This window comes from Alligator sinensis, unplaced genomic scaffold (genome assembly GCF_000455745.1).
Source record: "Alligator sinensis unplaced genomic scaffold, ASM45574v1 scaffold647_2, whole genome shotgun sequence".
NCBI classification, from domain to species: domain Eukaryota; kingdom Metazoa; phylum Chordata; order Crocodylia; family Alligatoridae; genus Alligator; species Alligator sinensis.
This window is the reverse complement of record NW_005841832.1, coordinates 858069-866077: the sequence shown is the minus strand read 5'-3', so window position 1 is coordinate 866077 and position 8009 is coordinate 858069. Positions and strand designations below refer to the sequence as shown.

Below are 8009 nucleotides of genomic sequence, written 5' to 3'. Positions count from 1 at the left end.
AGGCCTGGGGAAGCAGGTGTGGGTCGGGGGCACTCAGGGGGGCTGGGGAAGCAGGCAGGGGATGGAGCCTGGTGGGGGCCCCTCCATGGTCCCCTCCCCACTCCTCCAGCCACCTCTCCCTCACTTCCTATTTACCAGCTTGGAGTCTGCTTCCAACTCCCTGCTGTAGCAGGCGGAGACTGCTGGAATTGCCAAACCTTTCCGAATCTTTTCCAAATCGATTCAGATCTTTTAATTGGTCCCGATTCAATTCGGATTCGGAGATTCAGTCACCAAATTGGGCTGAATCTCCTCCGAATTGAATCAGCACCCGAAGCTTCACACAGCCCTAATAATCAGTAGGCCTGTGCAAAGCAGCTAGTATTCACTTCAGCTTCGGATTTGGCTGATTCAGGGGACAGTGATTCAGTTTGGCGATTCGAATCACTGTCCCAAATCGATTGGGCCAAATCTGAGTCAGAGATCACACAGGCCTATCCCCGGCAATGGCTGCCCCGCCTGCCCCAGCTCCAAAAAGCCCTGATTCACCAGGTGCTGCCAGGCGGGATTCGGGGGGAGGGATCCCCACTGCCCCACGCCATGTGGGGGGGCTCTGCACACGCCCACCGACCTCCCCTGTTCTCCCAGCCCTCTTCCCCACGGCTGCCCCGCCTGCCCCAGCTCCAGCCCTTTAAGAAAAAAAACACTCCCAAAACCCCGGACTCGCTGGTTCATGCTGGGGGGAGTTCCCCACTGCCCCACGCCATGTGGGGGGGCTCTGCACACGCCCACCGACCTCCCCTGTTCTCCCAGCCCTCTTCCCCACGGCTGCCCCGCCTGCCCCAGCTCCAGCCCTTTAAGAAAAAAAACACTCCCAAAACCCCGGACTCGCTGGTTCATGCTGGGGGGAGTTCCCCACTGCCCCACGCCACATGGTGGGCTCTTCCATGAGCCCCCAGAAGCCCCAAGGCTGCTGCAGGAACTGGTGAGCCCAGGGTTTTTTTGGGTTTATTTTCTTAAAGGGTGGGAGCTGGGGCAGGGATTTGGGATGGGGTGGGGGTCGAGGGGCTCATGGCAAAGCCCCCCCATGCAGTGGGGGGGGGGCAGCAGGGATCACCCCCCCTGCCTGGCAGCAGCCAGTGAATGGGGGCTTTTTTTTTTTTAAGGTCCGGGAGCTGGGGCGGGTGGGGCAGCCATGGGAAGACCTGGGGGAGCATGGGAGATACTTGACAGGTGCTGGGGGAGCAGGCAGGGAATGGGGCCTGGCAGGGGTTCTCCCATGGTCCCCTCCCTTCCCCGCACCCCCTACTTACCAGCTGGGAGTCCAGGTCCAGCTCCCTGCTGCAGTGGATAGGGTCTGCCCAAATCATCAAAGCTCTCCAAATCTTTTCCAAATTGATTTTTCCTTTTAATTGGTCCCCTGATTCAATTTGGATTTGGAAATTCAGCCAGCCAATTGGGCTGAATCTCCTCTGAATCGAATCAGCACCCAAAGCTTTGCACAGCCCTAATAATCAGCAGCATTTTCAAAGCCCTGTGGGCTACTCAACAGGACAGGTGTTTCTCTTTAGTCCTGGGCTGCTGACTCCTTGTTTTTAGTGTCCTGGCCCCTATCCTTGATTCTGAGTTTCCCATTCCCTTAGTCCTACCTGTTAATTTCTAGTTTCCTAGGATTTCCTTGGTTGTTCCTGGTATCCTGTTCCCTGGCCGTGCTTTTTAACTTCCTGGCATCATCCTTGTTCCTGCCCATTGGTTCCTGGTTCCTGCCTGCTAATTCCATATTCCAGGATCCAGCCTTGAAACTTGTGCTCTAGACTGCCTTTCTGGGCTCCTTGATGCCTGTGTTCCAGACTCCATTCCAGGCCCTCGTCCTGTAACAACTAGTTCATAGTTTATCCCACATCCCAAAACGGCTATAGCTGCCTGCTCCAGAGCCCCCAGCTAGTGCCTTTGGTCTGGATCCCTGCCTCTTGTTTCCCCCCTGGCTCATGTTCCTACCTAGTGTGACCACATGCATCCTGATCCCTTATAGATCTTGGCCTCCTGACCTGAGATTGTCTGTTTCTGATTGTATGATTGCACTGGCTGTGCCTTTCTGGGATCAAGTTCCAACCTCCTATGTCCCAGTTGTACCCATGACACCCATCTCTCCCACCTCCTAGAAGTGTGCCCTACCCATTGGGTTATGGAACAATCTTTGGTGAGAGCACATCCTCCCATCCTTTTACGGAAGCTTCTTGCACGTTAGACACTCTTGTCCTTTTTTGAATCTGTCCCTAAGATCATACAAATAAATAGCAGTAACCTCAGTAGGAGAAGGGTCTCTGTGGTTCACAGAAGTTAGGGATATTGATCTGAGCAATGTCTATGTCAAAAAAGAACATGAGATTTCAAAGCACACTTGGATATTTGGATGTGTCATTCTCCTGCATTCCAATGGTGCTAAATCCTTCAATAGCTTTGAAAGCATCATAGGCAGAGCTGGCACAGAACATCCCAGTGGGTGATAGGGGAAGATCTGATATTGGTAAGCAGCTTATTTCCATCAAAAGCAACACAGCAGAAAGAACTAGAAAGATTCTATGTAAGATCATCCAGGTTATTCTTCCTGTCAGGCACTGTTGCCCCCCAGGCTGTGGAGACCAAGGTGAGGAGTTAGTTGGCCAGCACAGACAGAGAGAATTTGTTGTGAAATTTGTCTAGGCATTTGTTGACACAGTGTTGAAGACTTCTAAGAAACCTAGTCCCCAAAATACAAAGTGAACAAGCAGCACTTCAGAAATCTCTGTAAGCAGGTATTGTGCAAGGAATAAGTCACACAGCTAGAAAACATACTAGCAGTTCAAATTTTGTAAGCATGAATGGAGCCCAAAGATTATTGCATGGATAGACTAACACTAGGAGGTATCTGGTTACTCGTTTACCTTTGTCAGGATGAAACTTACTTTTATGCTGTATTGCTTACTGGTTCAAAAACTCCCTTATTTCCTAGATTCCTTCATTACAGAGTCAGTGATCTGCAGCCTCACAAAACATAATATGTATTGTCATTTCACACACAATACTATCATTGTGGGCATGGTGGAATGGCAAGAAAAAAATTAAACAAGATATTTGCCTTCAAATCAAAACACTTGTTGAGGGCTAGTTGCAAGGATTCTGGTGTTCTGCTTCAGGAAGACTTAGTATCCTCTCAGAGTTGTACTCACAGTTTCTTCTTTTCTTTTCTTTACCTATTGTCCCCTCTTCCTTTACTTTCCAAGGCAAACCTGACACTTGTCTCTGAATTCAAAGACTGCCTGTAGTTCTCTGATTTTCTTTTTCACTGCTTATGAGGAGCTTCCTGATAGCAATTGCTTTTATGGCTGCTTTGGAAAACCAAGAAAAGAAGTCATTGGCTGGGTAATGAGCATGAGCTATAGGGGGCTGCTAGGTGATTTTTTAAAAGAGGCTTGCTGACCACAGACCAGAGCTCACTCTTTGTTCCTCTAAAGATTACTTAGTATATGTGGGCTCCACTCAGCAGTCACAATCAAATGGCTGCCACTCTAATTATTCTGTCCTCTCTGTTTCAACTGAATCTTAATAATGGATCAGAAGAAACAAAGCTGTGACTTGGCAGAAGAAAGGTGGTGTTGGGGTTACTGTAATCACTGCCAAGCTATCACTGACATAATGACGGGGAATATGGAAGGAACAGACAGACACATAGTCACCTTCATAAAAGGGACCCTGCAAAATGGGAGTCAGAGGGGGAGTTTTAAAACCATTGCTACTGAAGGGAGTATTTCCATTAACTTCAGTGGGGTTTGGTTCAAACTACACCCACACTGTGGCTAGTTAAGAATAATTAGGGTACATGATGGAAGAATTTGGCACACTATTAAAAACTATCTTGATCTCTGTTACTAATTTTAAGAACTGATAGGAAAGGGAGCATGATTTAGCCAGCTTTCAAGAGAGATCTAATCTGGTGTGACACCTAAATCTCGTGTGTATAAGCTGGGGTGGGCTCCTGCTAGATGATGGTAACTCCCTCAGTTTGTGATAATTGCCTTGTGCTTGATTACAAATGACATCCCTAGTCCTTTATCCCTTCCCTTATCAGTAAGAAAACAGAGATTTAATAATCTAATTAACCCCTCAGCAGCCTGCTCATGGCTCTTGTCATAGATTTATCAAAGTATTTAGGCATTGTAGGATGTAGGTAGCCATCTGGTGAAGTTTTTGGAAGAAGCTATCCAGGTTGGGTACCTAACTTCCATGGGAATTTTCTTACTATGTCCATATGTCTGTGGGTGCCTAAATACTTTAGCTGATCTGCATTTTGCCTCACTTACCCAGAAATAAAGCCAGACTTACAAGCTAAGTACAGATAGTCAAAAAGCCTGAGGCTGAATCAGTTCAATCTTTGCAAGTTACTCTAAACTGCTTAGATTGAACTGATAAGCAAGCAAATAGACATTCACTTTTGATTCTGGAAATACAGCAACATGCCTGCAGTGGCCCAGGCCACAAGCCAGGGAGTAGAGTATGCCTCCATGCTCCCCTGGAGCAGACAGCTTGGGCCAAGGCTAGCCCGCCCACCTGCAAGGGGGTGGTTTGCAGGGGAGGTTCAAAGCATTCTGGGATGCTGGTGGACTGTGAGTTAACTTGAATCTGGAAGGGATCTGTGGCAGAAGTTCAATAAACTGGCTTAACCTAAATCAGTTAAGTCTGATACTACATCCATCCAGGTTTATCTTAAGCTGGTTTCAGCCATTTTGAAAGCAGTTTATGTGCACAGAGCTTCTGTTGTGTTACAGATTTGAACCGGTTTCTGATCACTTATACAATAAAATCTTTGTTATCTGGCATTTAAGTAACCTGAAATTCTAGTAACTGGCTAGTTACTAGAATTCTAATTCTATGAATGGGGGGTGGGGGGGAGCTCGCACATGGTGGCTGCTGCCACCACCCAGCACCCTGTGCTGCTGCTGCTCCACATGTGGCTGGCCCCCCCCCCCCCCGGCTTATCTTGACCCCCTGGTGCCTGCCACTCTCCCCCCCAGTGTTATCTGAAAATCCTTGCTGGGTTATTTCAGATAACTGGAATTTTTATGTAACCAGCAATCCCCTTACCCCAGGGATGCCAGATAACAAAGATTTTACTGTATTTGTTTATGTGTAACTTCTGTCCCTAGCCATAATGCCCACGTCCCTATGAGCAGTGGCATGTAGTTGCCATGAGAAAAAAGGCAGACACACAAATTCATGCTTCTGCTTTTTTTCCTGGTGCATGCCCCTTCACGTGAGGCTAGCGCAGGGAAAAATGCCCTGGGTGTGTTAGGGAGGCTGGGGCCAGCACCTGGGTTGGTCTCAGCAGCCTTACCTGGAGGCCTCCTGGGGCTCCAGCAGCAGTGATCCGAGCATGTGGAGCCTAGCCAGCAGCTTGAATGTAGCTGGCCAGGCTCCAGTTTTGCATGACACACGCTGCTGCCATGTGCACTGCCCTGCATTTTTTCCATGCACTGTTTTTGATACAGGGATTTCCAGGTATCTAAGTTTGGCTCCGCACTACAAATAAGCAACATGGAGAACCAAATCACGTGTGCAGGGTGTGTTTCGTGGCGCCTCAAAATACATTTGCATGTGGATGCGACCAGTGAGGGCTGTATGGCTTGCTTGTCTGGACAACCCATTGGTGACCTGCTCTGGGACTTCAGTGGGTGAGGATTGCCTGTGGTCTGGTGAGGGACTAGTGTTCTGAGAAGCAGAATGAGCTCCTTCCATTATTACTGCTCTGTAGCCCTGCCCAGGATGTGCCAGACACTGAAGAGCAACAAACTAAGATGTATCCTTATCCTAGTTCAGCAGTGCTGGCCAGCATCTATGGGGAAAGGAGTGAGGGTAGGGAAACATTTTACCCATTTCCCACCACTTTCTACTTACCTGCTGTCAGGTATAGGGAACAATCAGACATATGGCACCTCCTCTGACCTAATGTCCATATACCTGGAAGACGTGTGAGGGAGGCTGCCATTCCCGTTGTGCAATGAACCTCTAATACTGGCAGTGCAGTTCCATCTGATCCCTACAATGTGGGACCCTGCACTATCAGATGCCAGCAAGGCTGGAAGTAAAATGGCTTGGATAATGCTGCAGTCTTGTGTCTTGTGTGTGATCTGTGGTGTTTGTAGCATGAGATCTGTCATTTTTCTTTCCTTGGTGTAATTTATCTTGTATATGTAGCATGATTTGTATTTCTGTCTTCTGTATGTATTTTGTGTCATATATGTGCTTGTGGTATGTAAGTGGTATATTCTGTATTTCTCTTTTTGCATGTGTTTAGTGTCGTATACGGGGTGCATTTGTGGTGCTTTGGGGATGTGCTTTGCAATAGAAATCTGCCTCTAATCATTGACTCTCATTCTAGCTCAGCTGTGGTGACATTGCTGCCCCAACAATTGCACTGAGCACCAGTTTGTAAGAATGCATGGATTTATGTACTTTTCTGTCAACCTAGAATAAGTAACTTTGAAAATCCTGTCCAGTTCCCAAGAGGCAAGTCCACAATCCCATCTCCCAGAATCCTCCAAAGTCAGTAAGCTGGCCTCTGGGGTCAGGACTTATTAGAAAAGAAGTGAGAGCTTTTTAAAAGATTTATCTGGTAGAAAAGGAATGAGCAGTGGATACATCTCATTAGATAGGCACACAACTAATGAACACTCTTTTACCCTTTAGGTTGCTAATAATTATACCTCTCAGTGAGTGCATCTACACATGCAGTTAATGCAAAGCAATAAACTCCAGTGCATATTACACCAGAGTTTATTGCTCCTGGGCACACTGTTTGAACATGCACTTGGTACTGCAGCATGTTGAGCTGGGTCAGAGCAGTCCCATCTGGCAGGGGCCCTAGGGGTCAGCCTGACAGTCTGGGGCTGCTCTCTCCACCGCCAGCTCAATACTGTGCCCTCCTCTCCCTCGGGAGCAAAAAAGAAGGGAGAAACTGTAATCTAGAAGATCTGATAGCCACAGTGCCTTATGGGGATGCTTCTAAGCTGTTGTACTTTGGTCCAGGAAGCACCTAAGTCACAAAAGAGCTTCATCTGCGTACTCATGTGTATGTAAGAGCTCAGAGTATTTGCTGCATCTCAGAGCTAGCTCATTCCCCCTGACATGTACATCTTCATCCCATCCCCTTCCTGGGCCAGGGGTGGGCGTGGGGACAAGGGTCTCATCAGGAAAGCCCACTCCTAGCGACTGCACCGTGCTTGGTACTGGGTTGTGTCTGAGCAGGGGAAGAGGAAAACCCCCCGGGATCACGTGAGGGTTAAACGTAGGGTCAGAGGACCTGGTTAGAGAACTTCTAGAGGGGCTGGATGTGTTTAAATCAGTAGGTCCAGATGCTCTCCACCCCAGGGTGTCAAGGGAATTGGCAGGGGTTATCATGGGGCCCCTGGCATGGCTTTTTGAGCACTTGTGGTGTTCTGGCCAGGTGCCAGACAACTGGAAGAGGGCCAATGTGGTCCCCATCTTTAAAAAAGGGAAGAGGGAGGACCTGGGCAACTATAGGCCTGTTAGTCTTACTTCAATCCTGAGGAAGCTCCTTGAGAAGATTATCAAGGAGCACATCTGTGATGGACCAGCAGTGGGGATGATGCTCAAGGGCAACCAGTATGGTTTCATTAGAGGCAGGTCCTGCCAGACCAACCTGATTGCCTTCTATGATCAGGTCACAAAATCACTGGACACAGGTGTTGGGGTGGATGTAGTCTTTCTGGACTTCAGGAAGGCCTTTGACACTGTCTCCCACCCCATTCTCATTAAAAAGCTAGGTGACTGTGGCATTGATGCCTACACAGTCAGATGGATTGCAAATTGGCTGCGGGGTCGTACTCAGAGAGTGGTGGTGGACGGGTCATTTTCGACCTGGAGGGAAGTGGGCAGTAGGGTCCCCTAGGGCTCGGTCCTTGGGCCAGCACTGTTCAGTTTCTTTATTATCAACTTGGATGACAGGGTGAAGAGCAGCATGTTTAAATTCGAAG

The 8009-nt window shown here is 48.3% G+C and overlaps 1 long non-coding RNA gene across 1 annotated transcript in view; it reads right to left on the bottom strand.

The window, feature by feature from the left end:
- Positions 1–3002, bottom strand: part of LOC102378902 — an 11173-nt gene extending 8171 nt beyond the window's left edge. Inside the window, exon 1 of the long non-coding RNA XR_322809.1 lies at positions 2925–3002. This is a non-coding gene — a long non-coding RNA (uncharacterized LOC102378902). The remainder of the gene's footprint in view (positions 1–2924) is intronic.
- Between the last annotated feature and the right edge of the window lie 5007 nt (positions 3003–8009).